Source organism: Vicia villosa, linkage group LG3, assembly GCF_029867415.1.
Source record: "Vicia villosa cultivar HV-30 ecotype Madison, WI linkage group LG3, Vvil1.0, whole genome shotgun sequence".
In the NCBI taxonomy this organism is placed as follows: Eukaryota; Viridiplantae; Streptophyta; class Magnoliopsida; order Fabales; family Fabaceae; genus Vicia; species Vicia villosa.
The window spans coordinates 81,659,727-81,678,610 of record NC_081182.1 but is presented as its reverse complement, the minus strand read 5'-3'; the positions used below and the strand labels follow the sequence as shown (position 1 = coordinate 81,678,610).

General features: G+C 29.9%; 1 long non-coding RNA gene across 10 annotated transcripts; it reads right to left on the bottom strand.

The window, feature by feature from the left end:
* Positions 1–4,881: 4,881 nt before the first annotated feature.
* LOC131656201 (uncharacterized) lies at positions 4,882–10,266 on the bottom strand. Of its 10 annotated transcripts, XR_009300019.1 has the most exons (14): positions 10,000–10,266; positions 9,682–9,838; positions 9,248–9,370; positions 9,082–9,169; positions 8,802–8,885; positions 8,550–8,605; positions 8,345–8,454; positions 8,178–8,251; positions 7,942–8,036; positions 7,543–7,812; positions 7,274–7,389; positions 6,989–7,088; positions 6,339–6,478; positions 4,882–5,449 (listed from the first exon to the last, which is right to left on the bottom strand). It is a non-coding gene; the product is annotated as an uncharacterized LOC131656201 (long non-coding RNA). The 10 variants fall into 10 exon arrangements; XR_009300017.1 differs by having other exon boundaries at positions 8,178–8,454; positions 9,072–9,169; XR_009300013.1 differs by having other exon boundaries at positions 8,178–8,454.
* Between the last annotated feature and the right edge of the window lie 8,618 nt (positions 10,267–18,884).

The following is an 18,884-nucleotide window of genomic DNA, read 5'->3' as shown; positions in this document are numbered from 1 at the left end:
TTAACCAAGCAATTTTTTTTACTTTGTTTTTGTTACATTCCTTTTTTTTATGAGTTAGACTAGTAGCTCAACGTACTTCATGCGTTTGTAGATAATTTTTTTTTTTTTTGGAATGGTTAAATAACATACAATTGAAAGACATGGTTTCTCCTTTAGGGTTTGTTTGGTTGTGAGAAGAAAGTGTAAAGCGAGAAAGAGTGTGAAGAGAGAGAAGTAAGTGAGAAATAGAATTGATTTGATATGGTGATTGGTATAAGTGAAAGATAGAAGATATAGAGAAGAAAGAAATATAACTATAAAAAAAAAGAGAAGAAAGACATATAAACTATTTTTAAAATTACCTAAAACAGCTTGAATAGTACACACTACAATCATTAAACAACTTAATTTTATAAGGCTAAAGTAGTAAAATAATAAATTGTAGCATGTTGATTTCCATTTCATTGCAACTTCTTCGCAACATTGAAGAGAAAGAATATTTAAGTGGGTCCCACTCTTTTTTACTCTCTCTTCCCTATTTCACCTCCATCCGAGCAAGAGAAGTTACATAGTTTTTTAAACTTTTCTCTTCTCAATTTTCATTAAAACAAGCACACCCTTAATGTATGTTTGAAGAAAAAAATTATGATTGAGCCGTCGAACGAACCTCATTTAAATTTTCATAATTTCAAGGATACAATATTAAAGAAAAAAATTGATAGGATACATTTTTCTAACTAAATATTTTTTACTTATCTATACCAACAAAAAAGAAATTTGGCATAAAAGTTTTTCTTCAAATAGGTATGTTTTGCTTTGTCAATTTTTTTTAAAGTCGAAAATTTAAGTTCACACCCGATTATATCTATTCTGTTATGTTCCGTCTGGTTTTTTATTTTACAGATTTTTACTGGACTGATCTAAACGTAACAAATATACTCGTTTGTCACCTATAATTTTTATACCGGAATAATAAAATAACTCCATTCGAATCTATATCATTATTAGTGATTGGCAAACACATTTAAAAAATAAAAAGGTAGTACCAAAGCCCACGAGGCTTGCTTCATGATCCAATGATATAAACACCTTGATGAGCCCACGCCAGATGTTGATTCACACCCTCTTGTTATTTTCCTAACTGTCCCTACAAACACACATGCACTCAACCTCAACCAACCATGGAACCCACTACTTTTTATGATAGAAAAATTAGAAACAAAGATAAAGGTTTGGAGAGAATAGATGTATCATTACTTCTTAGGGATCATTTTACTCAATTTTCATTTAATAATTGTTCCAAATGGAAACCCTCCCAACTACATCATCATGCAACTCTTACAACTTTTTCTCTAAATAAATTAAAGCATCATCACCTGTGATGTTAACACGAGTTTAAAAAAACAGTGCATTATGTGGATAGAGATTTTCTTATCTTTCTTTTCTTTTTTGTCTATTTGTCTCTTACTTTTTTTAATCAAAATATGAATATTATATTATTAGATGATAAGAGATATCGAATAATATATATTTTTAAAACAAAAGGATCGTGTGGATTTATATTAAAAAATGCTTATTCTTTCTCTTTTTTTTTTCTTATATCAAAAAAGTTATTGTAGTTGAATTAAAGCTAATAGGGTGTGAAATGAGGACTAATTTTAAAGTGAGGATGCCATGATGAAGAAGGTAATGAAGTACTTGAGGCTATGATGCAAATAACACCACTAGCAAGGATTGCATTTTTATGCTTTAACAAGACGAATCATATTGCTCTTCTCCTTTTTTTTTAATAAAATAGACTAAAGTTATTCAAAGTCAGGGTGACAAAGTCACCCAATCCATTTTCTAAAATTACAAATGTGTCCAAAAACAGTTTATTAAAATGGTAAAATTTAATTTTTATGGGATCTATAAAAAATACATAAGATATATGGAAAATATTTCAATAGTAAAAACTAGTAACAAACCCGTGCGTTCGCACGGGTTCTGGTACGGGATGCGCATTTGTATCAAAAGTATATTTTTTATTAGAAAAATATTTGGTACTTGTGAAAAAATAATAATTAAATGTATAGAAAAATGTCTAGTACCCGTAAAAAAATAATAATTGAATGTATAGAAAAATGTATGGTAGCTGTGAAAAAAATAATAATTGAATGCATAGAAAAAATTTCGGTACCTGTGAAAAAATATTAATTGATTGTTTAGAAAAATGTCTGGTATCCGTAAAAAAATAATAATTGAATGTTTAAAAAAATGTCTGGTACCCGTGAAAAAATAATAATTGAATGTATAGAAAAATGCCCAGTACCCGTTAAAAAAATAATAATTGAATTTTTAGAAAAATGTCTGGTACGCGTGAAAAAATAATAATTGAATACATAGAAAAATGTTCAGTATCCATGAAAAAATAATAATTGAATGTTTAGAAAATCGTCTGGTACCCGTGAAAAAATAATAATCTAAATATATACAAAAATGTCCGATACACGTAAAAATTAATAATTAAATTTATAGAAAAATGTCTGGTACTCGTGAAAAAATAATAATTGAATGTATAGAAAAATGTCTGGCACCTCTGAAAAAAATAATAATTGAATGCATAGAAAAAATTTCGGTACCTGTGAAAAATAATAATTGATTGTTTAGAAAAATGTCTGGTACCCGGAAAAAAATAATAATTGAATGTTTAAAAAAATGTCTGGTACCTGTGAAAAAATAATAACTGAATGTATAGAAAAATGTCGGTACCCGTGAAAAAAATAATAATTGAAAGTTTAGAAAAATGTCAAGTATCAGTGAAAAAATAATAATTAAATATAGAAAAATGCTCAGTACCCATGGAAAAATAATAATTGAATGTTTAGAAAAATGTCTGGTACCCGTGAAAAAAATAATAATCTAATTATATAAAAAAATATTTGATACCCGTAAAAAATAATAATTAAATGTATAGAAAAATATCTGGTACCCGTGAAAAAATAATAATAGAATTTAGGCTTAAAAGCAATTTTGGTCCCTCTATTTTGTCTTTTTTTCGATTTTGGTCCCCCCATTTTTAAAATCATGATTTTGGTCCCGTTCTGAAATTTGTGTTGAAAAAGAAACAAAAATATGGACTAATTTTGCAGAAAAAAACAAAATAGGAGGACGAAAATTGCACAGAAAACTTAAAAAAGAGACTAAAATAGTGGTTTTTAAAATAGAGGGATCAAAATCAAGAAAAAGACAAAATAGGAGGACTAAAGTTGCAATTAAGCCTAGAATTTATAGAAAAATGTCTAGTACCTGTGAAAAAATAATAATTGAATGCATAGAAAAAATTTCAATACCTGTGAAAAAATAATAATTGATTGTTTAAAAAAATGTCTTGTACCCGTGAAAAAATAATAACTGAATGTATAGAAAAATGTCCGGTACCCGTGAAAAAAATAATAATTGAATGTTTAGAAAAATGTCTGATATCAGTGAAAAAATAATAATTAAATATATAGAAAATGTTCGGTATCCATGAAAAAATAATAATTGAATATTTAGAAAAATGTGTGGTACCCATGAAAAAATAATAATCTAAATATATAGAAAAATATCTCATACTCGTAAAAAAATAATAATTAAATATATAGAAAAGTGTCTGATACCTATAAAACTGAAATAAATTGGATAATTGTTGAGTCCTATTTGCTAATATTTTTTATGATAATATTTTTAAAAATATAAAAATACAAAAAAAAAATTAAATTTAAAAATAGCTTTAGTAGGGAAAGAAAAAGTAGCCTTTTGAAATTTGGATTTTTTTTGAAAAAGTAGCATGCATTGGAACATTGGAAAGTAGGAAGAGTTGTTTAGAGCATAAGCTTGCAGTTGAATTTCCCACGTGGCAAAACAAAATAGAAGCAGGGGTAATTTAGAACATTCCAGACCAGTTTATTTTCTTATATTGTAGATAATTGTAATAACTATTAAGAGAAATAAAAGACTCTTTCACCTAAAAATTATTTCTTTCACATTTGCAGTTTATTTATATCTAACCTTAATTTGAATTTATAATATTTAAAAAAAATGGATCTAAATTTCTTTAAAATATTCTTTATTTCTATATGTGGTATTCTTTTTTTAAAAAAAATGTATGTTTTTCATCTTATTTTTTAGTTAAAATGTTAATAAATTATATTTGTGGATCAAATAGTTCTTTTGATAAAAAATCAAACAAATAACTCATTTATTTTTTTAAATTTTTTTATGTTTTCAGAGAAAGAGGATTGGCGAGAGAGAGAAATAGATGAAGAAAAATTATTAGAAGAACGAAATAGTGGGGTGTTGCATAAAAGAAGAGAGAGTTAATTTTACTGAGTTTTAATGAGAATTTATTCATTAAAAAATACAATTAATAATTTTGAAACAAAGAAAAATTAAAAAAGAAAAAAAAAACACGACTAAAATATTCCAAAGACAATTAAAAAAAGCAATGATGTAAAATAGTAAAATTATTAGTCTTATGTATAATTATTTTAAAAGGGTAATATGTTAATATATAACTATTGAATTCAAAGTGGTTTTTACATTAAAATTAATTAAAATTAATTGTGCAACTCATTCAATGTATATATTAAAACAAATCAATTTATATTTCATTTATTGACCCGTAATGTTGTTAGACTATTGAAAAACACTATAGCTAATAATTGACATTTTGGATCTTGCTCAAGTGCTTTGGTGGAGCATGTGCCACCTCAGGTGGATTTGTTTTTCCATGAAGATGCTTGTGGCTGCTATCTTAAGCTTATGGTAGCTTAATCTGCTTTGTTTTTTCAGTTAATAAAATTGGTGAAATTAGTTCAAGCACAAATAGAAAAAGTTCAAGATAAGTGGCTTCTGAAACCTGCAATTAATCTCATAACTCATTCGCTAGAAGAAGAAAAAAACAGATTGCACCACTGTATAAGGGGAACTAAAGTATTTGCAGCCTCCTGACTTGTGGAAAGCATAATCAAGAGGAAATGCAAAGTATATTCTTTTCCAACTTCACTTCAAAGATGAACTTCATCACAAGTAATAATATATTAACAAACCCAACCAAATTCAATATATCATGACCAATGGTATTAAAAACATGCATATGCCTAGACGACATTTGTTTTGCATCAGTCCCCAGCTCAATGTCATCTTTGCATACCGGACACGATGGACCTACCGAAGATGCTTCGACGCAATCTTGACAATAGGAATTGCGACTATGGAGGACCGCGATGCAGGTGGGGGACCGACTTCATGCAATTATAACACTAATGAGTATCCCTACTACTTGACATCATCTAGTACATACCTTATTCGTCTCAGCTAACTCCAAGACTCTTTCCAGACACACAATTTGCCTTAACTAACACAACAACATAGCTTCTTTTGTTGCAAAATAAGTAAGATAATTCTGATTTACTCCCTGAAATAAGCATGCTCTTTGGTTTTAGTCCTGAAACATATACATGTAGAAAAGTTTACCAAAAACTTAAATGGTTGTTCTGTGATCAGTGTATGATACATTGTGAAATGTGAACTTGCCATTATAATCAATGAATGAAACTTTAACTAATTTACTAATAAGCCAAAACATCAACACTGATAAAGCTATACTAATAAAACTAATTAAAATAAATTCAAACCATTCAATTCAACACAAAATATAATTCAATTCAATTAAAAACCTTAAATTCACAATATGCTATACTGATAAAGCTAAATGAGCCATGCTTTAGAGAAAGAGGTATGAAGACACAATTCTTAATTTCGCAAAAGAAATTGAATAAGAACAATTCTTCTTATGTCACACACAGAGCAGAAAATAGATTCTCGATGTTCACATCGTTGTTTATGTTTGTCATCTCCATGAAGTTTACAACCAGGACAACATCCATCAAAGGCCATACTACAAATCCCACATTTTTCATCATGTGCATCTAAAATCCAAGAAGCAATAACATGCCATCTACATTTGAGATAAGAATAAGGAAAGGAAGTGCAGTCAATAGAAAACAAACATCATAATCTCCATCAATTTTTTCTCTTCAGTATCAAAGCGCAGAGTAAATCTTATCATAATCTCTAAGCTTAGCGATAAACTATGACAGATGTAAGGAAAACTTGGCAAAGTATTTAAGGAAGTATTTATATTCTAGTTCTATGATCAAGTTTTCATTGAATAGCAACAACGAAACTAAAGTTTTTCCAATGATCAATTCCTAAACTTTAAAAGGAATTTAACAGTGATAAAACTAAACTAAAATATGCAGTAATCTTCATTTCTATTCAATGTTTTTCACACTCCAAATGACTTATGCAGTACTGTGATATGTTAATTATACCTTAAACCACGCCCAAGCCACTTCTCTTCCTTCCCGATTGACATCGAGTCCAAAAATAACATCCTGACTCCAGACCATGTACACTCATGAGGATGTTGTGTAGTCTAACCACAACCAGTTTCACCCGAGACAACAACGACCTGCGGTTTTTCATTATAAATACCAATTGATACAAATTATCATTCAGCAACACAAACCATCCACAACACTATCCACACACCATCCACAACAACCTGAATGTAGCATGGAGCTTTATTCAGCAATTTACATGATAGATGAAAATCAAGAGGTGTTTTTATATAATTAGTTGATGAAGAGAATAATGTTTTTATAAATCCTAAAAGCCAGCAAAATCATATTAGGAGTGCTGCCTTCCTCAAACATTTTATCAAAGAGGTCAAACTGGGATTTCCAAAACCAGTCTACAGACGCAAAATGCCGCTACCGCGCCACTGCAAATGCAAACTACATGAATATATGCATCGTAAAAAACAATTATTAAACTCATTTAAACGATTTTCAAATGTTAACTCTTGCCGTAAAATAGTCGATTTCAACATATTTATTGATTCTATTTTCTCCTACGAGTTATGTTCGACAGATAACATTTTGAAAAGGAAACAACTTTACCGACAGATGTAATGACTTACCGAAACTGATCTTAACTTTGTAATGGCAGATGTATCATCTGCCGATAAGCTAATGTTCTCAGGTTCAGCTTCCACCACCTTATATTTCACCTCTTGTCTACTGATAGCAAAATGCAGTTGCAACTCAAGAAAACATAGAAAGAACATGATATTTTTCGCAAATGAACAATGCAATTTCTAATTATGCCACTATACATAAAAGATAAATTGATAAATACCCATTTTGACAAAGTTACATATTGAATGCATGATAAATGGTAAGAAATCAAACAGAAGTAATGATACCAAAGGTTTGAGAAAGTACTGTAGTTCACTAACAATTGGTAATCCTGACCGCCCTGGAACCCGTCTAATAAACACCGAGGTATTTTTAGGAATCAACATTTCTTCATCAACATATTCTGAAATTCCAACGTACAATGTAAAGCCTATCATAAACACTATCATAATACAAATATCACAGCAAATTTGGCTGCTACTAACCTCTAAAGTTAAATACAAGCAAAAGGTGTATATAAACTTAATTTTAAACACGATACATTAATTTTTCAAACCTTGTTGTAGGAATATATGGGTAGCATCTTCCCTGTACAAAGATAGAAAGCAATCACTTAATTAGAAAATAGAAATACAAACAGTATAACTAATTTTTAGTTCAAAGAATTATAATTTGGAAGAAAATTTAAGTTGCCGATTTCAAATCTGTAGTATATCAAGCTGGAGACCACTGTTTGTGCTGTCAAGGTCTTTCCATATCTACATAAATGTTGTGAAAAAGGATTCTTCTTTGTCCTCTATGCAATGCCCATATCATCATAATTCCTCTAAAAATACAATACACATTCAATTCCCAAGTCAACTCACAAACAATATTGTATTAAAGTAGAAATACTTGTTGAGTCTTCAAGCTACACTCAAACTTGAAGAACGAAAATTTGTGAGTAAAAACATACTGATTATGAAAGAAACACATTTTTCTGGTGCATAGCGTAAACCTTTGTTGAATAGTTTGGGTGCCGGCTGTCTTGGATTTATCAGCAACATATCACTGAAATTCCTCATTTAAACAATATTCAAATAGCATGTTAACTCATGCCGTAAAACAGTCTATTTAAACAAATTGATTGGTTCTATTTTCTAACACGAATCATGTTCGACAGATAACACTTTGAAAAGGAAACAACTTTACCGAGAAATTAAAACTCAATAACATGTAATGACTTTGATATGTACCGAAACCAACTCGAATGGTAATGGCCACGACTGTTTTAACGTCAACAAAAACACCATCCAAAGTGAAAAGTAGGATAATTACTCGTTACTCCATTCTATGAACGAAACAAAAAAGAGGCTTACATATTTCATGGCAGATGTATCATCTTCTGGTAAGCTAATGTTCTCAGGTTCGCTTCCACCACCTGGTTTTCCATATTTTCCCACTCTTTCCTACAAACAGATCTAATAATCTGCAAAAATAAAACAATCACAGAAAAAACCCTAATATAATAATATGCAAAAATAAAACAGTGAAAGAATAAAATTTAAACTTTGACGTAAATACATTTCATGAGTTTCAACAAATCAAATCCACTTGTCTCCATCGTGTGCCTTCTCAACCTGCGTAAGACCATGTTAGTGCTTGAAACAACAACATCGAGGAGAAGAATAACATGAGAATAAGAAACTGAGAAATTCACAATTTTCCCTAATCTATTAAATTGTCACAAAAGTATCTACATTTATAAATCAAAAGTGAAGGAACATGGCTGAAATTTCATCCAAGAGATTCTACCAAACATAAGAGTTAACTAACCATTTTATGAGCTTTGGCAACATTCCCGTCCCTACCTTTGAGAAACCGCCCTAATGTTTCTGTAGGATATCCCTGGTGCGTATTCTGAAATATAAAGAGAAAGGTTTTAGGACAAAAAACCTAGTAAGACGCAACAAATTCTTTACTCTCACTATCTGCTTAACTATGCTCAACTTAGTATTGTGATTATCACAAAATCATCATATCAAACACAAAAACCCTAATCACAAATTGAAAACCCTAAATTTAAACATATAACCAATTATAAACCTTTATAAACCTTTCAAACTGTGATTTATCCCACATCGCGAGGTTTCCCGTCCATTTCACTTCACCACAAAGCGTTTCATTTTTATCTGCCAGAGTACCTGAAAGTTTAAATAGGAATCTCTGTAAGCATAACTAATATTAGAGAAGTAGTCAAAAGAAGTTGTCAGGTAATTTACAGCTTTATCCAAAACGGTAACTGTATCTATTTCTTTTCTTCCGCCAGGCACGACATTTCTCAATATTTACACAAATAAATGTTCCTTGAAGCTAGAATATGTGAACTGATAAAAATATTCAGCCTGCAAAAGAAATCAGTGTGGTATATAAGATAAAAACAATTGACAGAGTGAGAATTACGGGACCTGGGTAATTAGTTTAAAGAGAAAACACAACCAAAATTTTATAAAGGAATTACAAATCGATTATATTGTTAGCACATCCAGAATACAAATTGGTTATAGAATTTGGGTATTTGTGTTCATCATCCTCATCCACAATACTTATTTACCTTCAAACAACAACAACAACATCAACCAAATCAACAACAGAAAATCACGTTCCTTCACAATACAGAAGATGAAACCGGGTCGAAAAGAAGAAATGAAGTTACCTGAAGTCAGGGAGAGAATGCGGCGACAAGAAAACTCATGTCCTCTTCATCTGAAGCACATCCAGAATCAAAACCCTAACTTTCATCGAAACCCTAACTTTCCAGATTCGTTTGTAAATCTCTCTTTCTTTTTTTCTTTCAAAAAAATCTTCTACATCTGTTAAATAAAAAACAGGAAGCATAACTCAAGATCAACAAAATGCATCAGACATCAGATGTAAAATCACTAAGGGTCGTACCTTGTTAGTTTCAAAACTCAGCGAAATAACTCGCGCGTTCGTAAAGCAAGAACAAAAGTTAACAGATCTGTTCACTTACCTCTCTGTCTTGGAAGATCGTCTCAAAGTGCTCCTTGTTGTTGGATACTACCTTCCAATTATGGGAAACTCTCACCGCCACTTTCCACAACTCCCTGGTGTCGTTGATGTCAACAATTTTTTCCATCGGACGAGCCATGCAGAGGTTGAAGATAGAAGATGAAGATGGAAGCTGGCCCAGTTTTCAAAAGAGGAGTGAGATGGAGATACAGCAAAGAGTGGTAGATAGAAAGAGAGAAAAAAAACCTAATGAAAAGACCTTATGGAGAGTTTGAGTATGGGAAAGATTATAATCCCGTTTACCAAGAAAGCTAGCAATATAAAATTATTAGATTTAAATTTTGTAAAGGTGAAGTTTGAAATAGACGTGATGGTGTAGTTCCACAAAAGGAGAGCAAAGAAGGTGTCCAAGTGGCAGACTGGGGAAGCAAAGGGTCAGAATCGTACTTTCCAGATCAGTAAACTTTCTTATATTGTAGATGAACCATCAAATTCTAAAATTACAAATGTGTCCAAAAACAGTTTCTTAGTCATTCTTTCTAACATCTAGTGTTTTAGATTAAAGATGGTGAATTTGATATTTATAAATCAATTTTTAACTTGTGTTATAGTGACACAGGTTAAAAGACCCACTTATAGAATGTTTATATTAGAAAAAATAATTAAATAATCAAATTTAAATTTTTATTAAAATCAATGTATGATTTCAAAGATAATATTTTTTTATTAGTTCTTAAATTGTGTCTTAGGAGACAAGTTAGCATTATCCAATGTTAAATTATTTTTTAAAGTAGACAAATAAATTGTGTGTTTTAGGTTTAAATTAGACAAATACCAATTTAATAAAATATAAAATTATTTTATAAATTAATTACTAAATATATAAAGATTCCATAAAATAAATTGAATTCTATAAAAACAAAAAAAAATGTAAATTTGGAATCAGGTCAATACTTTTTAGTTGAATATATATAAAATTACTTTTAACATAAATGCAATCAAAATTATATACCATAGATAAAATAAAATATTAAATTAATTTTTATAGAATAAATACATAATAGTTTATTTTGTTTCGATTTAGGACTTAATCCATTGAAATAAAATTTAATTTAAGTTTTTCTTTTTGACTAAAAAAAATTGACTACATTAGAAAGAGGGAAAAAATTTGGAAAAGGAAACCGTTATGCATTAAATAAATTGTGTGTTTTTATGGAATCTTTATATATTTAGTAATTAATTTATAAAATAATTTTACATTTTATTAAATTATATGTGAAATTCTCATTTTAAAGTAGTAATAGTAATGGAAATTATATTTCTATTAAAGTGTTATTATATTATTTTTGGAGAATGCAATATCCAATTTGGTTGGAATTTGAATTATGGTTTATGCATACTAATATAATGCATATGCCTTACAGTCATAGATTTGGATTATAATCTCATCATTATTTTTCCTAATTTTTTGGTATTTGTCACTCTGCTGTGTTATTAAAGAATTTTTTTATTCTATAATTAGTTAATTTCTTTTATTGATATGAAATTAGTAAATTATTTTAATCTCTTGTTAGTTATAATTTATTTTTAATATGTACTACTAATTATATAATTGTATGTAAAACGAATTTTGTTTTTGATATTATCCACTCCTTTAAAAATTATAAAATGTACAGTTATATAAAGTGAAGCTAATTTTAAGAATATTTATAAAAATTATTTTTTAATAAGAAATTAATTAATTAATTAATTATATATATATATATATATATATATATATATATATATATATATATATATATATATATATATATATATATATATATATATATATATTACTTGATTAGAAATATGTATTTTGTGATTTTCTGGGATTTAATTTATTCTATAGAATTTTCACATGTTTGGAAATTTATTGAAATGAGAATAGTTAATTATTTCAATCTCTTATTTGTTATAATTTATTTTCAATCTACTCTATTAATTATATAATTGTATGTAAAAAGAATTTTGTTTATGGTATTATCCACTCCTTTAAAAATTATGAAATGCACAATTATATAAAGTGAAGCTAATTTTAAGAATATTTATAAAAAAAAAATGTATCTTTATATATTTCTTGTTAAAATATTCAGTCTGTGTCTACCTTATAATTTCGTTGGTGTATTTCAAAATTTTAAGAGTTTATTTTAAATAAAATATAATTATTTTTAAATTTTTAAGATTGTAACTTATCTACCGCGATAACAATTATATAAAATTTCAAAGTAAAATAATTAAATTTATTTGTGCTAAATAAATAATGTTCAATAAGGATAGCTTTGTGTTTGTAGGATTGTGTGTGATTTTTAAGGTATTTTAACAACGATTAAGGCTAGTTCACTCAGACGCAGAATGCTGAGAAGTTCCGTATATAGTTTTTTTAGGGAAAAATTAAAGATCCCTCCTCAGCCTTAGAATTGAGGTATTTATAGAGGCTCACACTCGAACCCTCTCACCAAGTTTAGAGTGAACTCACCTTTAAAATCCACCAAGCTTGACCCCCTTTTGTTTGTATTTATCATCATCTCCATTTCACTTTTTAATGGAAAGAGGAGTCCCTCAATTTGGAAATAGGTCCTACATAAAGTGGTAGGACCCACACATGTTTTAACCAATAAGGGAGCTAGGGAGTGTTTGAGATAGTGTTAAAAAGAGTGTGTTCTTAGTGTTTCTCTAAATGGAAATAATTAGGGATTTAGTTGACTATGATAAGGTTATAGAGCCCTCAAATAGTAAAGAGTGGGCGCAAATTGTGGAACCATGGTTTGAAGGTAATCAACAAAACTCTCAATAATGTGTTTTTTATGATAACAACTAAAATGAGTGTTTGATAATGAACATGTATAACAACTTACATACTATAACGATACAATGTAACAAGCGGTTAAAAATGCAAGCATACAAGTTAGAGTTTGATGTTCACTACAAACATCCTCTAATGATGGTATCTCAACTATAATAAATCTTAAGTCTCGTCTCCAAGAAGATTCTAGAAAGTGTCTATATAATTGGCTTACTTGGCAAGTCTTGAAGCTTCAAATTGTGAGAGAAAGGAAGTGTGAAAGCTCGCCTTGTCGCGTCAGAGTGAACTGTGTTTTGTAAAAACACAAAGGCTTTTTTGTAAAGTTATACGACTAAATCACACACACACACAGAGTAAAACCAGTTTCAAGCCTACATTTCTTAAGAAAATATCGTTAAAAATGTTCTGGAGTCGTGCCCGTTGAATCAGGACCTGTCAAAATGATTTTGGAAAACATTGTATTGTCCAATCGATTGGTACTCATACCCAATCGATTGGGTTAAAGCAAAACATGTCCTTAAACGTTTGTGACAACATCTTAATTAAAGGCAACGTCTTTTTATATTTTCTTTCATTTTAAACTTTCATAATCATTATTATTTTTTTGTTTCCAATCAATGGAGCAAGGTGCTAATCAATTGGCACATTTATTTTAGCAACATGGAAATTTCCTTTTTTTTGTCAATCACTAGCCTATAAATAGAGACTTTCCCCTTCACAATTTTACATCCATAAATGTGAACATTCTATCTCACTTCTCTCTCTCTCTCTCTCTCTCTCTCTCTCTCTCTCTCTCTCTCTCTCTCTCTCTCTCTCTCTCTCTCTCTCTCTCTCTCTTTCTCTCTCTCTCTCTCTCTCTCTCTCTCTATATATATATATATATATATATATATATATATATATATATATATATATATATATATATATATATATATATATATATAATATTTTCAACTTTCTCTTAAATAATTTTAGCCATAGCGCTTCGAGATAGTGCTTTTGTTTTGTGAGAAATTTGGTATTCTGAAAAGGGCATTGTTGTAAATTTACATAGAAGTATTTTTATCTTGGCTAAATAATTTATCCATAAGGGAGTGTTTGTTTGGGTTCAAATCTAAACACTTCAAAAGCCTTGGTTTGAGGATTTAGGTTCTAAGTCATCGATTCGATTCGTGCGCTAAGCATTGTTAAAAAGATAACTTTGGTTTGAGATCATCCTGGTTCTAAATCTCAATACGGTTTGGGAGTTAAGCCTGATTCAAAAGCTCACTTAGGTTCAAGATAAGCCTGGTTCAAAATATCACATAGGTTTATGGCTAGCTTGGTCAAAACCTCAGTTCGGTTCGTGAGTTCAACCCGGTTCAAAAGCTAGCCTTGGTTCGAGATAAGTTCGTAAAAAATCCCGGTTTATCTTGCGGACTTACCACTTCAAGTTGTTGTTTGGAAATAAGACTAACAACTTATCTCCTTTTTTTTGTTGTTTGGTCGGAAGTTAGTTTGAAACTTCATTTTCGTTTTATAAGGTGGTTTGAGAGTTTAACTTACTAAAAGCTCTTAAGCGTAACTAGATACTCTCAAGATCAAATCTAGGGGACAAGACTAAGTTTTATTGACTGAACATGTATAAATTCCTTGTGTCTTTTCTCGTTTCCTTAACTTTTTTACTTTCCGCACTTTTACTTTTCATTGCTAATTTCTACAACATTTTTAAAATGTTTTTAAACTCTGAAAATAATCACAAAAGCTTTTCAAACCACATTTTTCCTGAAACCCATATTTCACCCTCCTCTTATTTGTGGATTCACATGTTTAATAGAAATATATTTGCATTGTAAGAAGAACATTGAGTTGGCGAACAAATCGATAGAATATAGGCTTTTGGAAAGATGTGTGTTTATGAGTAACGAGAGCACTAGTAGTTCTAATCACACAAACTTTATTTCAAATCATCCATGAAGAAAAACTTCTTTAGTGAGTTGATTTCTTGAGTATAAACAATTTATATGTGAGTTTCTTCTTAAAAGCATGGTTTTCAACCTTTATCCAAAATCTAATTGTTGTGGTTACTCAACTTTAAGGGTGGGACTTTAAGGGTGAGTCTGAGTAGTAGTTGTAAGGTACATTATAGATTATAATGTTTTTGTGATGTTTGATTTGTTTATCAAGTGTATCCAAACAAAAGATGGGGTGAATTGTGTGGGTTTGAAAAACTATTTTCAAATAAAATCTTTAAAATCTTTGTTTAAAACATTTTTGCAAAACAAACAGTGTAATAGCATCAAAAATAAGAAAATGGAACTGCATCAAAAATAAATAATTGGAAAGTAAAGAGTTAAAGGAAGATACAAAAGCAACATATATTTATATAGGTTTGGTCTTATGAAATGACCTGCTCCTCTTAGATAGATGTTAAAAACACAGTTACTAATCAAGCCTCCAAGATTTCCAATGGTTGAGTATCATCCTTTTATAATTACTATCTCGCTCATTTGGAATTTCAACTTCATGAGTTTGAGTGTTCATTATCTCTTGCATGAAACTTGGAGAAACTCTAAAAATCTTATCTAGAGTGTCCCACACTTTGTTGGCAAACTCACAAGTTAAAAACCTAATAAAATTTCTTGGAACTTAAGGCATTTATAAAAAAAATTACTTTGAAACCAAGTTTGACTCCTCTCATATCATCTTCGGTCAAATCTAAATCGGGTTATTTACTACCTCACAATTAAAGGACAAGGTTAAAGTATTCCACATTTCAAAATCATTTGCTTTGATAAAAGTTTCAAATCCCGCTTTTCATAAGTTAAATCTATCACCATCAAATGGAGGTGTCTTCATGAAAAATCTTGTGTTAAAAATAGAAAGGTTTGTAGTCATCTTCTTCCTTGTGAGACGATTAGGATTTAAACAAGAGTTCACTTCTGATGTCACTTGTTAGTCAAGTGACTCCAAACAAAAGAGCGGAGGTGAATTGTGTGGGTTTTAAAAACACATTTTCGAATGAAAAACATTTGCTAAATCTAAGTTTAAAATGATTCGGCAAAACCAATAGAGTAAAATTAGTGAAATAAGAAAATGAAACTGTAGTGGAAATAAATAATTGGAAAGTAAACAATTAAATGAAGACAGAAAAACACTAGAGATTTATGGAGGTTCGATCTAATGAAGTGACTTATTCCTCTCCATAAAGAATTCCTTCTTGAGAGTTTCCACTATGATGAGAGATTTTGATAGACGTTGCGCTTGAACCTCCTTATAGAAGAAGACATCCTTGGAAGATGATGATCAAAGTAAAGATAAAGATCTGGGTCAAGAAGAACGTTAAAATCCAAATTAAGAGACTTAAGATGAAGAAGTCAACTCTAAGAAACAAAGTCTACACAAAAAATGGAGGACCACTAAGGACCGTCTAAATCATAATGTCATTGAGGATATTTCTAAGGGATTCACAACTCAACACTCCCTTAGCAAGATAATTAATCATATGGCATTTGTTTCCTAAATTGCACCAAAGGAAATTGATTAGGCCCTCATCGATGAACATTGGTCTCTTTTTATTCAAGAAGGGTTAAATCAATTTGAAAGAAACAACATTTGGAATTTTTTATCAAAGTTTCATTTAATCAAGTTATTGGGAACCACTGAGTCTTTCTCAACAACCTTGGTGAAGATGGAAAAGTTTTTATAAATAAAGAAAGACTTGTTACGAAAGGATACAATTAACAGGAAGGAATAGATATCGATGAAACCTATGATGTTGTAGCTCGATTAGAGGCTATAAGGATGCTTCAAGATTATTCTTTCATTAGAAATTTTAAACTCTTTCAAATGGAAGTAAAGAGTGTGTTCATGAACAGTAACATCCAGGAGGAAGTGTTTTTTGATAAACCCCTAGGATTTATCAACCAAATCTTCCTTGATCATGCGTTGGAGCTTAAAAGGTTTTGAACCAAACTCATAAAGCATGGTATGATTGTCTAAGAAAGTTCTATCTTGAGAACAAGTTTTAGAGAGGACAAGTTGATAAGAATTTTTTTATCAAAAAGCTTGAGCATAATATTTTAGTTTATCAAATCAATGTCGATGATATTATATTCGGTGCAACTAAAAAATCCTTGTGCAGGGAGTTTTATGATATGATGCAAAACGAGTAACAAATGTCCGTGACAGGGGTGCTTTGTTACTTCCTAGAACTTTAGATCCACCAATCAAAAGAAGGGACATTAATAAATTTGGCAAAGTATTGTAAAAACCTTCTAAAGAGGTTTAGAGAAGTCAAAGACACTCGATAATCTAATGGCTACATCATGTAATTTGGACAAGGATGAGAGAGGAAATTCTATTGAAGAAAGCAAATACCAAGGTATTGTTAGAACAAGATTTGATTCTACATTTAATCTTTAGTTTTGATGATAACAATACATATATTTTATATGTATAAATTTTGTACTCATATAGTTTCTCTAGTGTGCTGATATAATATTTGTTTGATCATGGATAGTCATATAGAAAGATTTTCAAAATCCTTCAAATCAGAAGTATATCTTTAAGAAGGAAAGATCAAAACTTGCGGTGGAAGAAAAATGGTACAATAGTATGTGTGACCAAAGGAATTGAGTGATATTTGTCCCCCACGATCTCATAGAATCTGTTGTGGCAGCTGGCTTGAAAGTGATGTTTTGTTCTTCTCAACGGTCTACTTTTTGGGTCTATATAGAGGAGCTCAATCTCATGAAGAAAACATTGAGGAACATTCAACATATTAACGTGAAAGAAAAACAAGTGAAGAAAACTTGAGAGCTACTGTGCAAAATCCTCAAAGAGAAATATTCATTTCAAAGAAGTATCTCAAACCCAAAGGGTTGTTGCTCATTATTTTTGTGTAATATTTTTTTCTTAAACTTTGTTTCATTTGCTTATCTAGAAGCACGACTTGTGAACACTTTCTATTACAAATCTTTTGAGATTTGTTTTTCCTAAAATGACTAGGATGTTAGTGTGTATACTTGAGAGGGCTAAGGTGTCTTTATAGACTCTTAGAGGTTTGTTTGTAATCTTTCAAGATTAGTGGATTAAGTCCTTTTTGAAGGAGAAATCACCTTGGCGGGTGGACAAGATTATTCTTGTTTAAGGTGAACTTGTATAAACTGAAAGTGTCTTTCTTTATTCCTTCTTATCTATCTTCATTGTTTGAGTGAATATTTTTTTTAAAAGAAAAAGTTTTTGAAAACCCAATTCAAATCCCCCTTTCTTGTGTATTTCTCAACCTTCTAGTATGATTGGCTCTCTCCTTTGTCTTACTAGATTTTGTCCTGACATTATGTATGTTATTTGTCTATGTGTACATTTTCATGCACCCCCGAAAGAATCACGTCTCTCTGCTATAAAATGCATTATGAGATATCTCATTGGCACACACCATATGGGTTTATGGTACCCTAAATGAATGGATTATGTCTTAGTTGGCTAGTCTAACACTCATTTATCTGAGTGCCAATTAGATTGAAAAAGTTCCCATTATATGTGTCACTTATTTGAAAACTCGCCTGTCTCACGGCATAACAAGAAACAAGTAGTTGTAGTGTTATCCACAACTAAGGAAGAATACGTTGATGCAAATAGTTGTTGCGTGAATTTTTTTCTAAATGAAACACAAGATAAGTGATTATATAATTAATATTGTTGTGATCCCAATAAAATGAGACAACATTAGCTTCGTAAACCTCACAAAGAATATGATAATTCACTTTTTGAAGAAACACATTAAGGTAAGCCCCATTTCATCAGAGATCGTGTTGAAAAGTGAGATTGCATAATTGAGAATATGCCTTCATATAATCATCTCGCAAATATTTGTACCAAACCCATTCCTAAATAAAATTTAATTTTCAAAAGAATAGAGTTATAAATATTGAATAAATTATGCATTGATTAATACCTACTAAATGTCTATTTAGGTCAAAACATTCTAACTGAATTGGGTTAGATTCCTCTGTTAGCTCATAAAGCATGGTATGATTGTCTAAGAAAGTTCTATCTTG